The following is a 25,837-nucleotide window of genomic DNA, read 5'->3' as shown; positions in this document are numbered from 1 at the left end:
CCAAAATAATAAAAAAAGTACACAGAAAACTGCTAAAACATTGATGAAAGAAATTTAAAGCAACACAAATAAGTGGAAAGTTTTCACATATTCACGGACTAAAAGAACATTGTTAAAATGTCCATGCTACTCAGAACAATCTATAGATACAATGCAACTCATATCAAAATTCCAACGGGATTTTTTTTTTAAGGAAACAGAAAATAAAACCCTAAAATTCATATGAAATCACAAAGACCTGAAATAGCCAAAAGAAACTTGAGAAAGAAGAATGAAATTAGAGGTATTACACTTCCTGAATTCAAATTATACTACAAATCTATAGTAATCAAAATAGCATGGCACTAAAATAAAAACAGACAATTGGACAAATGTAAGAGAACAGAGAGCCCAGAAATAAACCTATGTATATATGGCCAACTAATCTTCAACCAAGATTCCTGGAATCTATAATGGTAAAGGATAGTCTCTTCAACAAATAGTGATGGGAAAACTAGATATCCCATGGGACTAGTTACCTTAATCACACATAAACTTTTTTTTTTTTTTTGAGACGGAGTCTCGCTCTGCCGCCCAGGCTGGAGTGCAGTGGCCGGATCTCAGCTCACTGCAAGCTCCGCCTCCCGGGTTCACGCCATTCTCCTGCCTCAGCCTCCCGAGTAGCTGGGACTACAGGCGCCCGCCACCGTGCCCGGCTAGTTTTTTTGTATTTTTTTAGTAGAGACGGGGTTTCACCGTGTTAGCCAGGATGGTCTCGATCTCCTGACCTCGTGATCCGCCCGTCTCGGCCTCCCAAAGTGCTGGGATTACAGGCTTGAGCCACCGCGCCTGGCCAATCACACATAAACTTTAACTTAAAATTGATTTAAACAAACAAACAAACAACAACAACAACAACAACAACAACAACAACAACAAAAAAAAACACCTAAGTGTAAGATCTGAAACCATAAAACTCCTAAACAAATACAAAGGTTAAGAGCTCCTGACATTGATCTTGGCAATAAATTTTTTGATATGACGCCTAAAGCATGGGTGATAAGAGCAAAAATAAAAATGGCCATATGAAAGTAAAAAGCTTCTGCAGAGTTAAAAAACAAACAAAATAGAGAGGCAGCATATGGATTGGGAGAAGACATTTTCAAACCCTATATCTGATAAGGGGTTAATGCCTACAACACAATACCAAAAAAAAAAAAAAAAAAAAAAAACTAATTAAAAATTGGTAAAGGACTTGAGTGGACATTTTCCTAAGAAGATATACAAATAGCCAGTAGATATATGAAAAAGTGTGCAGCATCCCTATTCATCAGGGAGATGCAAATCAAAACTACAGTGAAAGATTCCCTCACATCTGTTAGGTTGGCTATTACCAAAAACACAAAAGAAAACAAGTTCTGGCAAGGATGTGGGGAAAAGGCAACATTTGTAGACTGTTGGTGGTTCTGTAAATTTGTACAGCCATTATAAAAAGAGTATAGAGGTGCCTGAAAAAGTTAAACATAAAAATTATATATGATACAGAAATCCCACTTCTAGTTACATAGCTAAAAAAGTAAAATAAAATCAGTATCTCAAAAAGATTTCTGAACATTCATGTTCATTGCAGCATTATTCACAATAGCAATGATATGGAAACAACCGAAATGCCCCAGTATCTGTCAACAGATAAATGGATAAAAGAAATTTTGGGGGATCCATATACCATCATTCAGCCTTGGAAAAGAATGAAATCTCGCTATTTGCCACAACATGGGCTAACCTGGAGAATATTATGCTAAGTGAAATAAGTTAGACAGAGAAAGGAAAAATCTGCATGAACTCAGTTATATTTGGAATATAAAAAATATCTAATTTACAGAAGCACACAGTAGAAAGGTGGTTATCAAGCATGCATGCAGGGGTAGGAGGAGAATGGGGAGATATTGGTTAAATGGTACAAAGTTTCAGTAATGTAGGATGAGTAAATTCTAGAGATCTAATTTACAGCAAGGTTACTATAGTTAATAACATTGTATTGTAATACTTGACATTTGCTAAGAGAGGAGATCCTAAATGTTGTCACTATAAAAAAAAAAAAAGCAACTGTGTAAGGAGATGAATGTTAACTAGCTTTACTGTAGTACTCATTTCACAATGTATATGTACATCAAGATTATCAAGGCATTATGTTGTAAACCTCATATACATGCAATATTTATAAATAAACACTATTCTAGAGAAGTTAGCAAAAGCCCTCAAGTGGATAGTTTCCAAGGGTAGGACAAGTTGTCTACAGTAACTAATATTGGCTAACCATGTAACAGCTATTCCCCTTTTTTTCTGAAGTATTGAAAACCCAACTTCATTTAAATTCAGATATTAAAGAGTGGACCCAGAACAACACTGAACTCATATACTAGGTCTTGAGTATAAATCATATTTGTTAAAAGCAATAGCAATAAAACTATTTGCCAATGACTGGATAGGGGTATCTGAGTGACCTCATTTTGGCCAAACAAAACAATTTCAAAGTCTCTTTATGATTTTGGGGAATATTCTCCTATGATAAAATTGTCTTGCAGGAAGAGTTGCTTTCTATTTGTCCCCATTTGGGATGCTATGACATGAATAAGTGCTATTTAGATATCTGCATACAACTTTTAACAATTAAGAAAGAGCAAAATGATTTGCAGAGATGCCAACACAAAGTTCGAATGCCATAAAGCAACTAAATAAATTCTGGTGCTACACTCTTCCAGTTTTGAGAGGCAAAAATTAAATATCATTGTAACTTAAACTAATATAATTCAAGTTTTATTTCACTTGAAGACAAGTATGTCCAAACTGGTATGCTGCCTATGGCAAAGTAAATGGTGAAGTAAACTCATTCTAAGATTCTTGGAAATTTACATTACCCACTTGAGCCTGGAGGTCTTTATTGTTCTAGAATGATATATTTATTTTTCGGGGAGCGTGCAATGGTTTGGTGCAAGAATATTTATAGATAAAGGAGTTTAATAGAAAACAGAGATAAAACCTTAGTTCAAGGCAAAGGGTAAGAAAATATTTAGGAAAAGTGTAAACTTTGTATTTACATTTAAATACAAAAAGCAAGAGTAGGCCGAGTGCAGTGGCTCATACCTGTAATTCCAACAATTTGAGAGGCCAAGGCAGGTGGATCACCTGAGGTCAGGTGTTTGGGTCCAGCCTGCCCAACATGGTGAAACCCCGTCTCTACTAAAAATACAAAAATTAGCCAGACACGGTGACGTACATCTGTAATCCCAGCTACTTGGGAGTCTGAGGCAGAAGAATCACTTGAACCCAGGAGACAGAGGTTGCAGTGAGCCGAGATCGCACCACTGCATTCCAGCCTGGGCAACAAGGTGAGACTCCGTCAAGGAAAAAAAAAAATAAAGCAAGAGTAAAATTTCTAAACTAAATTCTCTTAAATAAAAAACCTTAAATACAAGAGAAAACAAGAGGTAGATACCAGGGGCTGAGATTGTATGGATTTTCAGGAATCGAGATTATTTGTAACATACACTGTAAGTGAAGAAAGAAATTAAGAAAACAATTTTAAAATTCTTGGTGATTTGGGAGGCCAAGGTGGGAGAATCATTTGAAGCCAGGAGTTTGAGACCAACCTGAACAACATAGTGAGACCCTGTCTTTACAAAAAGTTTTAAAAACAACAAAATATTGCTTGAAAAAAAAGCAAATGAAAACACAGGTACTAAAACCTATGGCGCAGATACAGGAAAAGCAGTACTAAGAGGAATGTTTATAGCAATAAATACCTATATTTAAAAAAATTGAGAGATTTCAAATAAACAACCCAATGATGTACTTCAAGGAATCAAAAATGCAAGAATAAGCCAAAGCCAAAATTAGTAGAAGAAAAGAAATAACAAAGATCTGAGCAGAAATAAATCAAATTGAGACCAAACAAGTACGAAAGATAAAACAACATTGTAGTTTTTTGAAAAGATGTTTGATTTTTAAAACTTGACAAGACTTTAGATAGATGAATTAAGAAAAAAAAGGAGAAGACACAAATAATTAAAATCAGAAACAAGAAACAGATATCACAACAGTTACCTTAAAAATACAAAAAATAGGCCAGGCGCAGGGGCTCAAGCCTGTGATCCCAGCACTTTGGGAGGCCGAGGGGGGCAGATCACAAGGTCAGGAGATGGAGACCATCCTGGCTAACATGGTGAAACCCCGTCTCTACTAAAAACACGTAAAAAAATTAGCCAGGGGTGGTGGCAGGCGCCCGTAGTCCCAGCTACTCAGGAGGCTGAGGGGGGAGAATGACTTGAACCCGGGAGGCAGAGCTTTCAGTGAGCCGAGATCATGTCACTGCACTCTAGCCTGGGCAACAGAGTGAGACTCCATCTCAAAAAATAAAATACAAAGAATAATTAGAGACTACTGTGAAGAACTATATGACAATAAATTTTAAACCTACAGGAAATGAATACATTCCCACACATACAACCTACCATAATTGAACCCAGGAGAAAGAGAAAACCTGAAAAGACCAAAAAAAATTTACAAGATTGAATCAGTAATAAAAATCTCTCAATAAAGCCAGGTCCAGGACTGGAGGTATTCCCCTCTGATTTCTATTGAACCTTTAAAAAGGAATTAATAACAATATTTTTAAAACTATTACAAATAAATTGAAGTGGAAAGAATTTTTCTTAACTTGCTTTACAAGGCAAGCATAATCCTAATACCAAAACCAGAAAAGGACACACAAAAAAAGAGAACTACAAGCCAATATCCCTAATGAATATAGATACCAATATCTTTAGCAAAATACTGACAAACCAAATCCAACAGCAAAACAAAAAGTCAATACACGATGACCAAGTTGTATTTATCCTAGAAATGAAAAGATGGTTCAAAATGTACAGATCAACAAGCATGTTATGTCATATCGACAGAATGAAAGACAAAGATCATGCTGAATGGGCAAAAGCTGGCAGCATTCCCTTTGAAAACATGCACAAAACAAGGCTGTCCTCTCTCACTACTCCAGTTCAACATAGAATTAGAAGTCCTGGCCAGGGCAATCAGGAAAGAGAAAGAAATAAAGGGTATTCAGATAGGAAGAGAGGAAGTCAAATTGTCTTTGTTTGCAGATGACATGATTGTATATTTAGAAAACCCCACTGTCACAGCCCCAAAACCCCTTAAGCAGATAAGCAACTTCGGCAAAGTCTCTGGATACAAAATCAATGTGCAAAAAATTACATGAATTCCTATACACCAATAATAGACAAACAAAAGGCAAATCCTGAGCAAACTTCCATTCACAATTGCTACAAAGAAAATAAAATACCTAGTAATACAAGTTACATGGAATATGAGGGGCCTCTTCAAGGAGAACTACAAACCACTGTTCATGGAAGTAAGAGAGGACACACAAAAAAAAGGAAAAACATTCCATTCTCGTGGAAAGAATCAATATCATGAAAATGGCCATACTGCCCAAAGTAATTTATACATTCAATGCTACTCCTGTCAAGCTACCATTGACTTTCTTCATAGAATTAAAAAACAAACAAACAAATTACTTTAAATTTCATAAGGAACCAAAAAAGAGCCCATATAGCCAAGACAATCCTAAGGAAAAATAACAAGTTGGAGGCATCACGCTACCTGACTTCAAACCATACTACAAGCCTACAATAACCAAAACCACATTGTACTGGTACCAGAACAGATATATGGACCAGTGGGACAGAACAGAGGCCTCAGGAATAACACCACACATCTACAACCATCTGATCTTTGACAAACTTGACAAAAACAAGCAATGGGGAAATGATTCCCTGTTTAATAAATGGTGTTGGGAAAGCTGTCTAGCCATACGCAGAAAACTGATACTGGACCTTTTCCTTATATCTTATAAAAAATTAACTCAAGATGGACTTAAGATTTAAATGTAAGATCTAAAATTATAAAAAACCCTAGAAGAAAACCTAGGTAATACAATTCAGGGCATAGGCATGGGCAAAGACTTCATGACTAAAACACCAAAAGCATTTGCAACAAAAGCCAGAATTGACAAATGGGATCCAATTAAACTAAAGAGCTTCTGCGCAGCAAAAGAAACTATCGTCAGAGTGAACAGGCAACCTACAGAATGGGAGAAAAGTTTTGCAATCTACTCATCTGACAAAGGGCCAATATCCAGCATCTACAAGGAACTTGAACAAATTTACCAGAAAAAAAAATAACCCAATCAAAAAGTGGGCGAAGGATACCAACAGACACTTCTCAAAAAAAGACATTTATGTGGACAAAAAACATATAAAAAAAGCTCATCATCACTGGTCATTATGTAAGTGCAAATTGAAACAACAATGGAGTACCATCTCATTCTAGTTAGAATGGCAATCATTAAAAAGTCAGGAAACAACAGATGCTGGAGAGAATGTGGAGAAATAGGAACACTTTTACACTGTTGGTGGGAATATAAATTAGTTCAGCTATTGTGGAAGACAGTACGGCAATTCCTCAAGTATCTAGAACAAGAAATACCATTTGACACAGCAATCCCATTACTTGGTACATACATAAATGATTGTAAGTCATTCTACTATAAAGACACACACACACGTATGTTTATTGCAGCACTATTCACAATAGCAAAGACTTGGAACCAACCCAAATGCCCATCAACGTTAGACTGGATAAAGAAAATGTGGCACATATGCACCATGGAATACTATGCAGCCATGAAAATGATTGAGCTTATGTCATTTTCAGGGACATGGATGAAGCTGGAAACAATCATTCTCAGCAAAGTAACACAGGAACAGAAAACCAAACACTGCATGTTCTCACTTATAAGTGGGAGTTGAACAGTGAGAACATATGAGCACAGGGAGGAGAACATCACACACTGGAACCTGTCAGAGTTGGGGGGCAAGGGGAGGGATAACATTAGGAGAAACACCTAATGTAGATGATGGGTTGATGAGTGCAGCAAACCACCATGGCACATGTATACCTATGTAACAAACCTGCATGTTCTGCATATGTGTCCCAGTACTTAAAGTATAATAATAAAAAAAGAAACTAATAAGGCAATGCTAGTTATAATCACTACAAAAAATATAATACTTAGGAATCAATTTAACCAGAAGGTGAATGATCTCTGCAATGAAAACTACAGAACATTGATTTAAAAACTGAAGAGGGTACAAACAAATTAGAAAAACATCAAATGCTCATGAACCAAAAGAATCAACATTGCTAAAATAACCAAACTACTTCCAAACAATCTGCAGATTCAATACAATTGTTATGAAAATACCAATGGAATTTTTTACAGAATAGGAAAAATATCCTAAAATTTATAAGGAACTGTGAAAGCTCCCAAATAGTCAAAGCAATGCTGAACAAAAAGAACAAAGCTGGAATCATCACACTACCATACTTCAAAATATACTACAAAGCTATAGTAACTGAAACATTATGATACTGGCATAAAAAAGAAACACAGACCAATGGAACAGAAATAAATCCCAGCATTTATAGCCAGCTGATTTTTGACAAAGGTGCCAAGAACACACTGTGGCAAGCATGTCCTTTTCAATAACTCGTTCTGAGAAACTGGATATTCATAGGCAGAAGAATGAACTAGACCTCCACCTCTCATTTTATACAAAGTAAACTCAACATGAATCAAAGGCCTAAACGTAGTACCTGAAACTACAAAACTACTAAAGGAAAACATGGGAAATACTTCAGGATATTGGTCTGAGGAAAGATTTTATGAATAAGATCTCAAAAGCACAGGAAACAAAAGCAATTAAAAATGAGATACCATAAAAAATTTTTTTGCAAAGGAAACAATCAACAGAAAGAAAAGACAACATACAAGAAGAAAGAAAATATTTTAAACATATTTATCTGAAAGAGGATTAATATCCAGAATATATAAGGAACTCAGACATCTCAATAGCAAAACAAACAACAAACAAACCAACAAAAAACATAGCCAAATAATAAAATTTAAAAATTTGCAAATGATCTGAGCCATCATTTCTCAAAAGGAGATGTGCAAATGGCCAACAAATATATGAATAATGCTCAACATCACTAATCATCAGATAAATGTAAATTAAAATCACAATGAGGTATCATAGTTACATTGGTTATTATCAAAGGTACAGAGAAATTTGAAAGACAAAAAATAACAAATACAGGCAAGGATGTAGAGAAAAGCGACCTCTTCTACAGTTGGTAAATGTAAACTAGTACAGCTACTATGAAAGACAGTATGGAGATTTTTCAAAAATCTGAAAATAGTGCTACCATATGGTTCCACAATCCCACTACTAGGCATTTATTCAAAGAAAACAAAATCAGTATATCAAAGAGACATCTGCAGCCCCATGTTTATTGCAGCACTATTCACATAGCCAAGACATAGATCAGCCTAGGTGTCCAACAACAGATGAATGATAAAGACAGTGTGATATATATACACCATAGACACAATGGAATACTAGTTTATCATAAAAAAGAATGAAATTCTGATATTTTTGGCAACATGGATGAAACTGGAGGATGTTGAGTGAAATGAGTCAGGAACAGAAAAGTTAAAACACCACATTCTCACTTACATGCTGAAGGTAAAAAAAAAAAAAAAAAAAAAAAAAAAAAGTTGCTCTCACAGAACTAAAAAGTAGAATAGAGGATAATAGAGGCTGGGAAGGGTAGGAGAAAGGATAAAATAGGGAGAGATTTGTTAACAACTACAAAATTGCAGTCAGTTAGGAGAAATAAGTTCTAGTATTCTACAGCATTGTACAAGGACTATAGTTAACAATATACATACTTTCAAATAGCTAGAGGGAGGATATTGAATGTTCCCAACACAAAGAAATGATCAATGTTTGAGATGATGGGTATGCTAATTACCCTAATCTGCTCGCTGTACATTAGATGTATTGCAACGTCACCATATGTTCCACAAATATGCACAATACTGTGTCGAATAAACTTTTTATTCAAAAAATTTTTAAAAATGTGTCATGCCCTAACCACTCCTTTGTGATAAGAATTTATACTAGTAGGACTTACTAGTAGGTTAGTAAAATATTGTCTTTAGAGACAATAACAATAACAAAGAGGAAGTACTAAAAAAACAATTCTCAAAGAAAATATAAAATGATGGTTACTTTAAAAAGGGAGAAAGGGAAAAGGCAGCTTTGGCAAAGAAATAGAGTATGTATTGCTACCCTGGGGCTGAGAAGTAGCTCTTGGGCTTACAAGTACATAAATCTACAAGATTAGGTAATGCACAGACAAATAGCTCCCTGAAAGTTATAAATATTATAGAGAGTTGTAGACAGCCAAAGTAAGAACTATTCATGAATGATTACCAATGCTCTTGAAGAAGATACAGTAATTGACAGAGGATAAGGGAAATTTTGAGTGCTTTTTTTTTTTTTTTTTTTGGCAGCATGGCACCTGATGGGCTAGTGAGCATAAAAATTAAAAAAAAAAAAGGTCAACATAATTGGAGCACAATCCACAAATCATACAAATGTCAGATTCAGAAGACCACTATTGTAACTTTAAGTGCCAAGGAAAATCCTGTGAAATTAAAGTATCTGAGTGTGATCTGCAAACTGGCATACATATAATATATCACTTTTGCATTATTACAAATCAATACATTTTGAGAATATGTTATGTACACTATAGGGCATATAAATAATATTAAAACCTTAAAGATATTATTTTATAAAAGGTAATCAAATGAAAGTCTTAGAAACCCAACAGAAGGTCACATATTAGAACAAATTAACAGAACATTTGTCTGAATGCTGATATATTTTAATTTGATCATTCCATTTAGAAACTGTTAATAAAGTAAAAATCAAACGAAAGTGGTGAGTTTTATGTAAAGATTTTTTTTAAGACAGTCTCACTCTGGTTGCCCAGGCTGGATTGCAGTGGCATGATCTTCACTCACTGAAGCCTTGACGTCTCAGGCTCAGGGACCAAGCACCTGGGATCACAGGTATACACTATCATGAGTGGCTAATTTTTTGTCTTTTTAGTAGAGATGGGGTTTCACTATGTTGCCCAGGCTGGTCTCAAACTCCTGGGCTCAAGCAATTTGCCTGCCTCAGCCTCCCACAGTGCTGGGATTACAGGCATGAGCCACTGTGCCTGACCTATGTAAAGTTTTGAAGGATTATGGTTTGAACTGTATTTGGAAATACACACATATAAATTTTACTTATACAGTACAATATATCATGATTATTAACTAAAAACAAAGTAATGGACAAAAACAAAATATTGCCGCCACTTGAACACAGTCTTGAAAAATAGAAAAACCAATGGCCAGAATCCTCTTAATAGAATATGGAAAAATAGGTTTCATTTTGTTTGTTTCAAACACACACACACACACACACACACACACACACTCTTACACTTTTCCCCTTTAGAAGAAGCTTTTTGCTGAGTAATACTTTCATATTGCTAACCTGTTAAAAAATACAATCATACATTATTTTTCTGTTTTCTTTTTGTATTCATTCATTGGTTGTAACACGTCTTGGATTTTATTGAGATGTGGATTATAACAAGGCAGGGGTTCCCTACCCCCAAGGCTACAGACCAGTACCAGTCCATGCCCTGCCAGGAACTGGGCCTCACAGCAAGAGGGGAGTGGTGGACAAGACCATCAACACTTGAGCTCCACCTCCTGTCAGATCAGAAGCAACATTAGATTCTCAAAGAAGCACTACTGTGAACTGTGCATGTGAGGGATCTATGTTTCACACTCTTTATGAGAATCTAAAGCCTGATGATCTGAGATGGAACAGTTTAATCCCACAATCATCCCTCCCGCCCCACCCATGAAAAAATTGTCTTTCACAAAATCAGCCAAAAAGTTTGAGGACTTCTGTAGTAGAGCATCATTTGAGTAATCACTTTTCTTAGAAACACTTGCTAATGCTTTTTGATTTGTATTAATCATATCAGAATTAGAAACTTTGGTCTTCATCATGAAGCAAATCTCACTCAACACCAACGATTTTGCCAGAGACCTCTCTCTGATGTGCTTGTGTGCCTGTGTGGGACTCATAGCATGGTTCTTTTATTCTTAGAACAATTTATGTGCTTATTCCTCATTGCACAGAAATTTTCTTGACTTCTGATTTGTATGCTGTAGCCCACTCATGCAGTCTTTACATTTTCTGCCTTTTCATGCTCTGTCAGGGAACAAGAATTTCCAAACGTTTCTGTGAATCGGTTGAATATTACTTGTGCTGAAAACTGATTTATTTTTAGCTATCCAACCGTTGACTGTTTCTACTACATCTGTGACTCATCTATTTCCATGTAACTCTCATCAAATGATGTCATGACCCTTGAAAACTATGATCTGGAAAGTGGACTTGGCTGTTTCCAAGAAGGCTGGTCAATCCCACAGTCATGTTTGTTTACCTGAGAGTCAGCCTTAATCATTCCTAGATTAGTCCAACTTTAAACAATTTTGCTTCACAGGTAAAGACAAACAGGGTACAATAATATGTTTCCAGAATTAAGAAACACTAGAACCATGTTTCAATGCTGAGTCTTTGTGTTGTAGTATTGTGTAATTTATCTTTTCATGTTTGTATGTAATTTATTTATAAATTTATATTTTTAATTTACTTTAAATTTAAGTTTAATTCAAATTAAAATTTTTAATTTGTTAAAATTTATAAATTATAAAATTTACCTATCTATTTATCAAGTTATGACATAATATAATATGTCACTGCTAAGGGCTTCTCTAATGTTGAGATATCTTTTTCTCTTAGTTTCCTTGCTACGAAATACACAATGTAGGTATTTAGTTATCTGTTAAAAGGATAAATGACTGAAGTTCATAGTAATTATATTAATTTCAGGTGAAGTCATGTTAGGTCCTTATTTTAAAAGTATTTAGATGTAATAACAGTTTACATCCTAAAGTAATTACTGGTTGTCGATGAGAGATACATGTCAGAGTTGGTTTTTTTTTTCATTGAATAGTTGTATTTTTTCATTGAATACTTAATACATGTTTGCCTAATTTCATAACTGACAAACACATTGCCATGAATTAAGAATATTCATAGCTTACAAGACATTAGGCAGAGAGAGAAATATGACTCAAATTCTGTTTACAAAAATGTACTCAATATACATAACATATTTCGAGGTTATAAGTAGATCAAAAGAAAAAGATCCCCAAGACTCTGAAAAACAAAACAAAAAGAATCAGTAATATTTCAAACAACAAAAGCCATGAAACGTTTTTTCTGTTCTCCATTAGTTCAGTCCATGCAATCAACTCCTGCTCTGCTTCATATTGGGTTAGCAATATTTACAAACACATCAGTTTTTCAGTTAGTGTCCTGAATGTTTTCTCTCCAATCCAATGGCACAATCTCCAAAGTTATCAAAACCTGCATTCAAGAGTGCTTTTCATGAACTCATCCAAAGAAGCAAGCCGTGGAGTGTGCTGATTATAACTCACATTTTTTGAGGAGGATCAAAGCAAAATATTATTTGTGGATGACAAAAGTCTGAAGACAGCTATAGTTAAAGACAGAGCTGACAAGGAAATTTGGCTATTTCTGTGGCATACAACAATTTAACATAATAATTACCAACAACATATATTAAGACACATCAGATATTCAGGAATGAAATACAATCATGGAACACGTATTGATAGCTGCAGGAGGCAGGCAAATTCCTGGGCAGAGAGGGGTGGGTCTGCAGTGAAACCCAACCTTTAAGCCAGAGACAGCCTGAAGCCTGAAAACCAGGCTGCCAGTTCTGAGTCCACAACCCAGAGTAGGAACTTCCTTGATGCCTTTAGGCCAATCAGATGATGCTTTTTCCCATGTCAACCCATGGACCAATCAGCATGCATTTCTTCCATTCTGAGACTCTAAAAACCCTAGACTCAGCTGAATCAGACACATGTCAGGACTACATGCCCGTGAGTAGAAAGTACATACCTCAGGTCTCCTCTGTGGTGAGAGCTGTTCTGTCACTCAACAAAACTTGTTTCCACCTTGCTCACCCTCCAGTTGTCTGTGTAACCTCATTCTTCCTGGACACAGGACAAGAACTCAGGACCTGCTGAACTGTGGGTGTGAAAAGGTCTGTAACACTTTCCTAGCTGTCTCACTGAGCTGTGGGTGGGACTGAAAAAGGGCTGTATGTAACACTTTCCTGGCCAGATCACCAAGCTGTGGGCAGGTGCAAAAGTGACAGTAACACTTTCCTGGCTGGTTCACCAAGCTGCTGGTGGGACCAAAAGGGGCTGTAAGACGTTCCTGGCTGGCTCACTGAGCTGTGGGTGGTGACACACTCTCATTCACCAGACTGTGGGAGTAAAGAGTGGTGACCCTTATGGGTGCCCAGACCTCAGGATTCCCCAAAGCAGAGAGCTCTAACACTATAGCTTTCTTGCCTTCCGACAGTGTCAGGCAGTCACCCTACATGACAGTGTGTCCGGAGTTTGTTCCTTCTGGTGTGTTTGTGGTCTCACTGACTTCAAGAATGAAGCCGCAGAACTTCACGGTGAGTGTTAAAGCTCTTAAAGGTGGCAAGGGCCCAAAGAGTGAGCAGCATCAAGATTTATTGTGAATAGCAAAAGAATAAAAGGGGACCTGAGCAGATTGCCGCTGCTGACTGGGGTGGCCAGCTTTTATTCCCTTATTTGTCCCTGCCCATGTCCTGCTGATTGGCCCATTTTACAGAGTGCTGATGGGTCCATTTTACAGAGCATTGACTGTTCCATTTTACAAACCTCTAGCTAGCCACAGAGGGCTGATTGGTGTGTATTTACAGAGCACTGATTGGTGCATTTTACAAGTCTCTAGCTAGCTACAGAACTCTGATTCGTGTGCTTTTACAGAGCACTGATTGGCGCATTTTACAAACCTCTTGTAAGCCAGAAAAGTTCTGCAAATTCCCACTTGACCCAGGAAGTCCAGCTGGCTTCACCTCTCAACAGGAAGTGGTGGTGGGGCTGGGTCAGTCCAGAAACCATGGGCCGGAGTGAGGATTAAACAAGCCGAAACACATCCCACCTCACTTGCTGAGCTGTGGGCAGCAGAAGTGACAGCTCTAATGCACACACACACACACACACACACACACACCCCTTGGGACTCCATGGTTTCTGGTGTCTGAGTTTTTGGGCACCATGATGTTCCCTTTGTCTAGATGCCATCACCTGCAGTGGAAGCCACTTGTGGTACACCTGGTCCAACTGTAGCCACGCATGGGGACAGCACCTGTGCTGGCACCTGAAGCTCCCAGCCCAGAACAGCAGCAATGCTGTGCACAGTGGCCGGACCCTATGCTTGCTCACTCACAAACCCCTCACCATTGCATGCCTGCCTTGCCCCTGGGCATGGGATCTGGCCTGGTAGCACTAGCTGAGCACAGCCTACTGGGACAAGTGGGCAGAATGAGCCCAGTGAGCATGAGCAAAACTCAAGCAGAGGCACTGACAGTCACAGGTTTCTGGCTGGCAAAATGACACCTGGCAGATCCCATGATATTTCTGAGGGCTAATCTGGGATCTGTGGAAGGGTGAGTAAAAGTGGACTTGGTGTTTTCTGTCCTTTTTTTCAGAGTCCTTACTCTACAATAGCCAAAATGAAAGAAAAACATTGGGCATCTGTTGGCCAGGTAAAAGCAATTAGTGTGTCTGCCGGACTTAAGACATGGAGGTCAGGCTGGCTGTGGAGGACGATGACAATTCCCTGTCATCCTTGAGTGTTGGGAATGTTGACTTTGTTCCAATCTGGTTTCGCTTCATGGAGGTCCTGTCATCACGGGGAATTGAAATAAGGTCCTGGAGCAACTGAAGGCATCTGGCTGAGGCTACACCTCTATGATGCTTGTAGGCCCCTAGACTGGCTCTAGTCCCTGACAGCCCATTATGGTGTCAGCATTAGGACCTCCAGTCTTTCCTATAATATTTCCTTTTTTTTCCTTTCTGGCTGTCATGGCTCCTATCTCTTTTTTACATACAATGTTAAGGTTGTTGCTGCAAACCACAGATATAATATAGTCATCAAGAGTGTAATTTAGAACAATGTGGTTCCTTTCTATTCTTAGAAGCTAGGAGGATGTAATGATTGCAACCTTCTTTCCCCCATTGAGGAAACTTATTGGCATAGGGCAAGAGGCCACCTCCCCCAGGCATCTTCTTCTCCACTGCACTTAAGTTGTTTCTTTTTCCACCATGTCAGGGGTCAACAGTCCTGTAAATACAGGGAGACTTTCTTTTCTTTTCTTTTCTTTTCTTTTCTTTTCTTTTCTTTTTTTGAGATGGAGTCCCACTCTGTCACCTAGACTGGAGTGCAGTGGCATGATCTTGCTCACTGCAACCTCCACCTCCCGGGTTCATGCCATTCTCCTGCCTCAGTCTCCCAAGTAGCTGGGACTACAGGTGCCCACCACCACACCTGACTATTTTTTTCTTTGTATTTTTAGTAGAGATGGGGTTTCACTGTGTTAGTCAGGATGGTCTCGATCTCCTGACCTCGTGATCCACCCTCCTTGGCCTTCCAAAGTGCTGGGATTACAGGCATGAGCCACCGTGCCCAGCCAATACAGGGATACTTTCTATGTGAGAGATTTACTTTTCCTTTTGAGGGGCATCTTATTAGGACAGGTCCCCAATTCCTAGGACTCCCTTTCCTTTGTTTGAGAACTCGATTCCACAGCTTTACTTTAGCATTCTGCTTATGATAGAGAAGCAATGAAGAAGCTGCCCCACGGGTTGCAGGCTTCAATTTTGTAAAGGCAACCTGGGACTAATTTAATGGGTCCATATACCCCCCTGAGGGTCTCAAATTCAATTCCAAGCTTCTGGGTGAAGCCCTAAAAAAATTATACCTGAGGGGCCCAGAGGCAGTTACAGCAGAAGGCCAGGACACAGTGAAGGTAAACAAGACTATCTCTGCTGATTAGACCTTCCTGAATCCTGGTCAGAGAACTTGCTCACATCCATGGCATAGATGAGATCTAGGAAATCCACAGGTTACTGATGGCAGGATGATAGGGCAATGTCGGTAAGTGTGAATATCCCTACTCAGGTCTTCCCACTACATGGATGGAGGTCACATTCACACCCATGGATGATACTTCTAGGGGCTGCCAGGATTTGGGAAAAAAAAGAAAGGAAGAAAAAAGGGACTGCCTATTCACTCTCAGGCACATACTCCTGGTTTTTGCTGGAAGAGAGACAAACTAAGGGATGCTTTTCCCCTCTCTTTCAGATGGGTACTCAATCATCTTCAGCTTGCACTCCTCTTGTGCGCATCCTGAATCACTGGTATTCCTACAACCCTCAGACTTTGGAGAAAAATCATCTCATATTTCCTTGTACAAAGGAGTGGTCAGGTTATGTTTTGCAGGAAGGAGAAGTTTGGCCTCAAGAAGAAAACATTAATTTTAATACCATCCTGCAGCTGGACCTTTTCTGTAAACATGAGGGTAAATGATCTAAAATCCCCTACATGCAGACTTTCTATGCCTTGCAGGGTAATCTGGACTTTTGCCAACATTGAATTGATTCAGTCATCCTAGCAGCTATCTCAGGAGAGGCTGCAAAAGGCAATTCCAAGGGAGTAGGAAAGCAAACTCCACAGGTTCCTCCAGTCAGAGAGTCAGCTCCATCTGGTCCTGCTCCTCCTGGTTCACCCCATCCTCCCTATGCAGGTTCTCTCCCAAACTTGCCCCATCCTAGAAATCCTCATTTTAGGCACGTCTCAGTCTCACTCCTGCCCCTACAACAGATGCCTGGTAAATATGGCCCCATTAGGGTCCAAGACCTCTTTTCTCTACAGGACTTAGAGGAAATTAAGGGGCATCTTGGCAAGTTTTCAGATGATCCTGACAGGTATATAGGTGCTTTCCAGAATTTAACCCAAGTATCTGAACTCTCCTGGAAAAATGTTACGTTACTTTTGAATCAAACCCTACCTCTGAAAAGCAGGCTGCCCGGAAAGTGGCAGAGAATTTTGGGATGAGCTTTGTATTTCATATAAGGCCAGGGAAGGGAATGAGTCTGTTCCATTTGGGAGAATAGCAGTACCATTGGAAAACTCTAAATGGGATCCCAACTATGAAATGGGAGAATGAAAGAGAAAAAAACACTTTCAGGTGTGCATATTGAAGAGCTTATGAAGGGCTGGAACTAAGCCTCTCTATTACTCCAAACTATCCATGATAGACCAGGGACCGGATGAGAATCCCATTGCCTTCCCAGAAAGACTAAGAGGGGCCTTAGTAAAGCATACCTTTCTATCTCCTGATTCTGTCAAGAGACAACTAATCCTAAAAGATAAGTTCATTGCTCAGGTGGCCCCTGATATCAGGAGGAAGTTGCAGAAACAGACCATGGGACCAGATACTACTTTAGACAACCTCCTGAAAGTGGTCACTTTGGTCTTTTACACTAGGGATTGGGAGGAAGCCTGAGAGAGAGACAAGACACAAGAAAAAGGAAGAGGCTCAAACGACCACCGTACAGGCTCACAGACTCCAGAATCCCTAAGATGCACCTGTTAACTGCTACAAATGTGGCAAGCAAGACACTTTAGCCCGGGCAACATGAAGAAGCCATTTTGACCCTCTCCAATTTGGGATAGCGACCACTGTAGGGTGAGCTGTCCCAGAGACACAAGTCAATAGGTCCAGAGCCAGTATCCCAAATAGTCTAGAAGGACTGATGGGTACCAGGGTTTCTCTTGCTGGCTTCAGTGGCTCAGACCACCATTACCATCCAGGAGCCCTAGGTGATTCTGGAAGTCAAAGGGAGGAAGGTGGACCTCCTCCTTAACACTGGAGTGGACCTTTCAGTCCTCCTCTTCAATATGGGCCCCCAACCCCCTCAGTATGACTGTGAGGTGCATCTCAGGAAAGCCTTTAACCTGGTATTTTTTTCCCAACTCCTTAGTTGTAGTTGGGGAGACCTCTGGTTTACTCATGTCTTTTTATTCATGCCTGACAGCCCAACTCTTCTGCTGGGCAGGAATATTTTTGCTCAAATGGGAACTACCATCCTTATTGCTCCAGGACAGACTTTTGGTATCCTCTTAGTGGAGACCAATATTAACCCAGAAGTTTGGGCAACTCAAGGGAAAACTGGCTAAGCCAGAACCTCCACACTGATCTGGATCCATCTTAAGGATCTTACTTCCTTCCCTAACCAGAAACACTATCCTCTAAAACCAGAAGTTAGGAAAGGTCTAGAAGCCATCATTGATAACTTGAGGATGCAGGGCCTTCTCAAACTCTGCAACAGCCCTTGTAATACCCCCATATTGGGGGCACAGAAACACAACAGGGAATGGAATGGAGACTGGTCCAAGACTTCTACCTCATTAATGAGGCCTCGGTTTCAATTCATCCGGTAGTTCCTAATCCCTATATCATGAGGGTACTAAATGGTTCACTGTCTTGGACCTAAAGGATGCCTTTGCTCTGCATACCATTATAGCCCAGCTCTCGGTATTTGTTTGCATTAGAATATCCTTCCAACGAAACAACCCAGCTAACTTGGATGGTGTTATCTCAGGGATTCTGAGACAGCCTCCACCTGTTTGGGAAGGTGTTGTCCTCTCTGAATTCCTTTATCCTCAGGTTAAAGTTTTACAATATGTAGATGATATTCCCCTTTGTTCCCAAACTGAGAAAATCTCTCAGGAGAGCAGTAAGGCTCTTCTTAATTACCTGGCTAACAGAAGATATAAGGTCTCAAAATCTAAGGCTTAGCTCTGTCAGACTTCAGTAAAGTACTGAGGTCTAGTCTTGTCAGACGCGACTAGGATGCTAGGTGAAGAAAGGATTAAGCCTATCTCTTCCCTTCCTCCTCCCCCAAATCCTCAATTATCTGAGGAGATCTGGACATTACAGGATTCTGCGGACTATATATACCTGGGTATGGTGAAACAGCTTATCCCTTATATCACTTAATAAAGGAAACTTAGGCAGCTAAGACCCACTCACTAATTTGGAAAGCAGAGGCTAAAGGAACCTTTGACCTATGAACCCTGAAAATCTGAGACAGGTCTCAGTTAATTTAGGAAATTTATTTTGCCAAGGTTGAGGACATGCACCCATGATACAATCTCAGGATATCCTGATGACATGTTCCCAAGGTGGTCAGAGCAGTTTGGTTTTGTACATTTTAGGGAGATATGAGATATCAATCAACATATGAAGATGAACATTGGTTCAGTCTGGAGAAGTGGGACAACTTGAAGCAAAGGCAGAATAACTAAAAGTAAGGAGGGGGCTTGCAGGTCATAGGTAGATAAGAGACAAATGGATGCATTCCTTTGAGTTTCTGATTAGCCTCACCAAATGAGGCAATCCGATATGAATTTATCTTAGTGAGCAGAGGATTGATTTTGAATAGAATGGGAGGTAGTGTGCCCTGAGTGGTTTCCAGCTTGACTTTCACCTTTAGCTTAGTGATTTTGGGGTCCCAAGATTGATTTTCCTTTTACAGACCAATGAAAACAAGCCTTGCCAAAGTCTTCCCATAGGGCAGTTGTTCAATCTTTACGTATTAGAAAGGAAGGGAATGGCCCTGGGAGTTCTAACCCAGGCCCTAGGTCCTGCCCAGCAGCCTATAGGCTACCTAAGCAAAGAGCTTAATTTGGTAACTAAAACATGGTCAGCCTGCCTCCAGGCAGTTGCAGTGGTAGCCTTGCTGGTACTAGAGACCACTAAATTAACCAAAGGGAATAACATAAACATTCAATACCAAACATAATGTGGCAGAGCTGCTGTCTTCTAAGGGGAGTCTCTGGATTATGGACAACTGTTTCCTCAAATGATAAGCTCTGCTCTTAGCGGGATCTACAGTCCAGTTAAGAACCTGTCCCTCCCTAAATCCAGCCACCTTCTTCCCAGAGAAAGCTGGGGAGCTTGAACATAACTGCTGACACTAATGCAAACCTACACAGCCAGAGAGGACTTGAAAGAAACCCTCTTAGAGAAACCAAACTGGACTCTCTTTATGGATAGAAGTTCCTTTGCAGAGCAAAGGATCCAAAAGGCAGGGTATGCAGCAATCATCCTGAATGACATTATTGAGAGCACGCCTCTCTCCTTGGGCACAAGCTCTCAACCAGCTGAGCTAATTGCCCTCAAGAGGGGATGTGAATTAAGCAAGGGGAAAGCAGTTAACATTTCTACTGACACTAAGTATGCTTTCCTAGTCCCCAATGCCCATGCCACTATCTGAAAAGAGAGGGACTTCCTCAAAACCAATGGGTCTCTCATTAAATGCCATCAGGAAATTAACAGACTGTTATCCTTGGCTTTCCTTCCATGGGAAGTGGCAGTAATACATTGTAAAGGTCAGCAAAAGGGGATATATAAAATAGCTGAGGGAAATAAGTTGGCAGACCAAGCAGCTAAACTGTCAGTGAGAGGGCCAGAGCTTTCTGATCCACTTGAGCCCCCTCTTATCTGAGAGGGCTCCACAAAACAAGTAAAACCTCAGTATTCCTCTGTGGAGATAGAATGGGCCACTTCTTGGAGATATACCCTTCAGTCCTCAGGATGGCTGCAATCAGAGGATGGCAAACTTCATCAACCAGCTTGCAGCCAATGAAAAGTTCATAAAACCCTTCATCAAGCCTTCCCCCAGGTCAAGATAAAACCTATCAATTGGTTCAAAGGTTGTTCACAGGTAAAAATTTGCTAAAGTTGGTCAAAGAGGTTGCTAATGCTTGCAAGACTTGCCTTAAAAATAATCCCCTCAATCGATGGTTTCTTCCCCTCGGAGCCCAAAGACTGTGAGGCTACACATAGAAAGACAGGCAAATGGATTTCAACCATATACCAACGATAAGGGGACTTCAGTACCTCCTAGTATGGGTAGATACCTTCACTAACTGGGTAGAAGCATTTCCACGTTGGACAGAGAAAACCTCTGAGGTGAGAAAAGTATTAATTAATGAAATAATCCCTCACTTTGGACTTCCTCAGTACCTCCAGACCAATTATGGCTCCTGTTTCAAGGCAGCTGTCAATCAGGCCGGAGGAGGGGGGAGGTAGGAGCTCAAAGACACTAAGTGTATAAGACTGTCTTCTCTGCTTGGTGACCACAGTCTTCAGAAAAGGTAGAAAAGACAAATGATATTATCAGAAAAGTGACTCAGGAGACTCATCTTCCTTGGATTATTCGTCCCATAGCCTTACTATGTGTTAAACGCACCCCTTTGAAGCTGGGTTTAAGTCTCTTCGAAATGGTGTATGGATGACCTGTTCTCACCAATGATTGCTTGCTAGAACAATAAACCTCTGATTTCATTAAACATGTAACTTCTTTGGCCCATTTGCCAACAAGAACTAAAACAACTGTTGGAGGCCCAAATCCATGAACCAAGGCCTCCTCTACTCAATCCAGGGAACTTAGTACTGGTAAAGGCATTTCTTTCCTTGTCTTCCACTCTAGGCTTGGAGTTGGAGGAACCTTACACTGTACTTCTGCCTACTTCTACGACAGTAAGAGTCACTGGAATAGATTCTTGGATTCATTATACTTGAGTAAAGGCTTAGGGAACTGACTGAATTACCTCTTTTGATCCAGAAAAGCACCCAAAGTACCAGTGTGATGAAATCAAAGATCCCAAGCTAAAATCACAAAAGATCAGTGCCAATAAATAACCTTACTTGAATATCCTCTTTATAGTCTCACCTATGCTTGCTATTATTTTCTTTGTTTGAGTCCTCACCTTAAAGTGTCTTTATCAAGGACCCCTTGAGCTTGAACTTCCAAGGTATTATCTACTCCCCTAAACAGTTATTTCTATTCTAAAGTTTAACTGCTCTCTATACAAGATTTAATTTTTTTTTCACCAGGGTAAACAGGTCTAGCCACAACATTGTTTTCAGAATGATTAGTCTATTTTACTTCTTATTTCTGTTGTCTTTGGCACTAGATTTTTTCTTTTAGCTCCTCTTTGTATAATACTCATATTTGGTCCATACATACTTAACCTCTTTGTAAAATTTGTTTCTACTCACCTAGATGTCATGAAACTCCAAATGGTATGCAAGTAGAGCCTTGAACAATAGCTCCTTTTTTACCCGGGACCCTTAGATAGGCCTCTGAGAGACATCTGACTGCTGTTTTCCCCAAAACAATGCTCCTTATCAGCATGAAGCAGTTGGGAGCAGTCACTGTTCCTATCCTAATGGCAGTTAGATGTACCTCTTCAGAGGGGGATTGACAGCAACTGGAAGCAAGCAAATTCCTGGGCAGAAAGTGGTGGGTCCCCAGTGAAACCCAGCCTTCAGGACCGAGGCAGCCTGAAGACTGAACACCGAGTTGCCAGTTCTGGGTGGAGTCCAAGACCCAGAGTGAGAACTTTCTTGATACCTTTAGGCCAATCATATGGTGACTTTTTCCGGCACACACATGGATCAATCAGCATGCACTTCCTCCATTCTGAGTCCATAAAAATCCCAGACTCAGCTAGACTCAGACACATGTCAGGACTACACGCCTGAGAATAGGAGCTACCCACTTTGGGTCTCCTCTTCACTGAGAGCTGTTGTTTCACTCAGTAACATTCTTCTCTGTCTTGCTTACCCTCCAGTTGTCCATGTAACCGCATTCTTCCTGGACATGGAACAATAGCTCAGGACCTGATGAACAATGGGCATTAAAATATATTTAAAAAGGATATAACATGTTCCTGGCTGGCTACGGGTGGTGACATGCTCTGTAACCCTTCTGGGGGACCCAGACGTCAGGATTCACTGAGCCAGAGCTCATCCTCAGTGGGCATGGGATACAGGTTGGTAGTGTGAGCCAAGCACAGCCTGCCTTGCCGAGTGGGTGGAATGAGCCCAGTGGGTGTAAATGAAACTCAAGCAGAGGCCCCACCAGCCACAGAGGTTTCTGGTTGATGAAATGACACCCAAAGGATTCTGTGATGATATTAACAATGTATGTATATAAATATAACCCAAAGAAAGTAAAATACTACCTTACATTGGACAACGCTTCCTGTATAATTCTAACATAACAAGTAAGTTTAATAAGTCTAATATATCTCTCGGACTTCAGGAAACCTAATGTCAAAAAAAATTAGTTTGATGTTAAAAATACTGAACTTAGAACTTGAAATTTTGCTTTTCAAAAGTTTTCCAAATATCAATATTTTAAGCACAAAATAGTATCATAGGTCACTCTAAAAGTAGTCATTCATTGAGCAGAAGTGATAAAACAAAAGCATTTATCTTTTGATAGAGAGGAGACTCAGTTTCCCAAACAACAAGACTTAATAAAGACAGCATGAGGCCCAACTAAAACTGCCTGTGCCCCAACTCCATTTTCTCCCTGTAGTTTACTCAGAAGGTAAACAAAATCTTTTATGTCTTCATACTACACAAGTTATTTTGTTCCAAAGAGAAAACCTTTTTAAATTTGTTTAATAGGATATTTTACTACAGAAAGTCTTATCATTTTCTTTTTTTTTTAAATTTATTTATTATTATTATACTTTAAGTTCTAGGGTACATGTGCATAACGTGCAGGTTTGTTACATATGTATACTTGTGCCATGTTGGTGTGCTGCACCCATCAACTCGTCAGCACCCATCAACTCGTCATTTACATCAGGTATAAATCCCAATGCAATCCCTCCCCCATCCCCCCTCCCCATGATAGGCTCCGGTGTGTGATGTTCCCCTTCCCGAGTCCAAGTGATCTCATTGTTCAGTTCCCACCTATGAGTGAGAACATGCGGTGTTTGGTTTTCTGTTCTTGTGATAGTTTGCTAAGAATGATGGTTTCCAGCTGCATCCATGTCCCTACAAAGGACACAAACTCATCCTTTTTGATGGCTGCATAGTATTCCATGGTGTATATGTGCCACATTTTCTTAATCCAATCTGTCACTGATGGACATTTGGGTTGATTCCAAGTCTTTGCTATTGTGAATAGTGCCGCAATAAACATACGTGTGCATGTGTCTTTATAGCAGCATAATTTATAATCCTTTGGGTATATACCCAGTAATGGGATGGCTGGGTCATATGGTACATCTAGTTCTAGATCCTTGAGGAATCGCCATACTGTTTTCCATAATGGTTGAACTAGTTTACAATCCCACCAACAGTGTAAAAGTGTTCCTATTTCTCCACATCCTCTCCAGCACCTGTTGTTTCCTGACTTTTTAATGATCGCCATTCTAACTGGTGTGAGATGGTATCTCATTGTGGTTTTGATTTGCATTTCTCTGATGGCCAGTGATGATGAGCATTTTTTCATGTGTCTGTTGGCTGTATGAATGTCTTCTTTTGAGAAAGGTCTGTTCATATCCTTTGCCCACTTTTTGATGGGGTTGTTTGTTTTTTTCTTGTAAATTTCTTTGAGTTCTTTGTAGGTTCTGGATATTAGCCCTTTGTCAGATGAGTAGATTGCAAAAATTTTCTCCCATTCTGTAGGTTGCCTGTTCACTCTGATGGTAGTTTCTTTTGCTGTGCAGAAGCTCTTTAGTTTAATGAGATCCCATTTGTCAATTTTGGCTTTTGCTGCCGTTGCTTTTGGTGTTTTAGACATGAAGTCTTTGCCCATGCCTATGTCCTGAATGGTACTACCTAGGTTTTCCTCTAGGATTTTTATGGTATTAGGTCTAACATTTAAGTCTCTAATCCATCTTGAATTAATTTTCGTATAAGGAGTAAGGAAAGGATCCAGTTTCAGCTTTCTACTTATGGCTAGCCAATTTTCCCAGCACCATTTATTAAATAGGGAATCCTTTCCCCATTTCTTGTTTCTCTCAGGTTTGTCAAAGATCAGATGGCTGTAGATGTGTGGTATTATTTCTGAGGACTCTGTTCTGTTCCATTGGTCTATATCTCTGTTTTGGTACCAGTACCATGCTGTTTTGGTTACTGTAGCCTTGTAGTATAGTTTGAAGTCAGGTAGCATGATGCCTCCAGCTTTGTTCTTTTGACTTAGGATTGTCTTGGAGATGCGGGCTCTTTTTTGGTTCCATATGAACTTTAAAGCAGTTTTTTCCAATTTTGTGAAGAAACTCATTGGTAGCTTGATGGGGATGGCATTGAATCTATAAATTACCTTGGGCAGTATGGCCATTTTCACAATATTGATTCTTCCTATCCATGAGCATGGTATGTTCTTCCATTTGTTTGTGTCCTCTTTGATTTCACTGAGCAGTGGTTTGTAGTTCTCCTTGAAGAGGTCCTTTACATCCCTTGTCAGTTGGATTCCTAGGTATTTTATTCTCTTTGAAGCAATTGTGAATGGAAGTTCATTCATGATTTGGCTCTCTGTTTGTCTGTTACTGGTGTATAAGAATGCTTGTGATTTTTGCACATTAATTTTGTATCCTGAGACTTTGCTGAAGTTGCTTATCAGCTTAAGGAGATTTTGGGCTGAGACAATGGGGTTTTCTAAATATACAATCATATCATCTGCAAAGAGGGACAATTTTACTTCTTCTTTTCCTAACTGAATACCCTTGATTTCTTTCTCTTGCCTGATTGCCCTAGCCAGAACTTCCAACACTATGTTGAATAGGAGTGGTGAGAGAGGGCATCCCTGTCTTGTGCCAGTTTTCAAAGGGAATTTTTCCAGTTTTTGCCCATTCAGTATGATATTGGCTGTGGGTTTGTCATAAATAGCTCTTATTATTTTGAGGTACGTTCCATCAATACAGAATTTATTGAGCGTTTTTAGCATGAAGGGCTGTTGAATTTTGTCAAAAGCCTTTTCTGCATCTATTGAGATAATCATGTGGTT

This window comes from Macaca thibetana, chromosome 17 (genome assembly GCF_024542745.1).
Source record: "Macaca thibetana thibetana isolate TM-01 chromosome 17, ASM2454274v1, whole genome shotgun sequence".
NCBI classification, from domain to species: Eukaryota; Metazoa; Chordata; class Mammalia; order Primates; family Cercopithecidae; genus Macaca; species Macaca thibetana.
The sequence above is the reverse complement of the archived record's forward strand: the minus strand, read 5'-3'. Positions refer to the sequence as shown.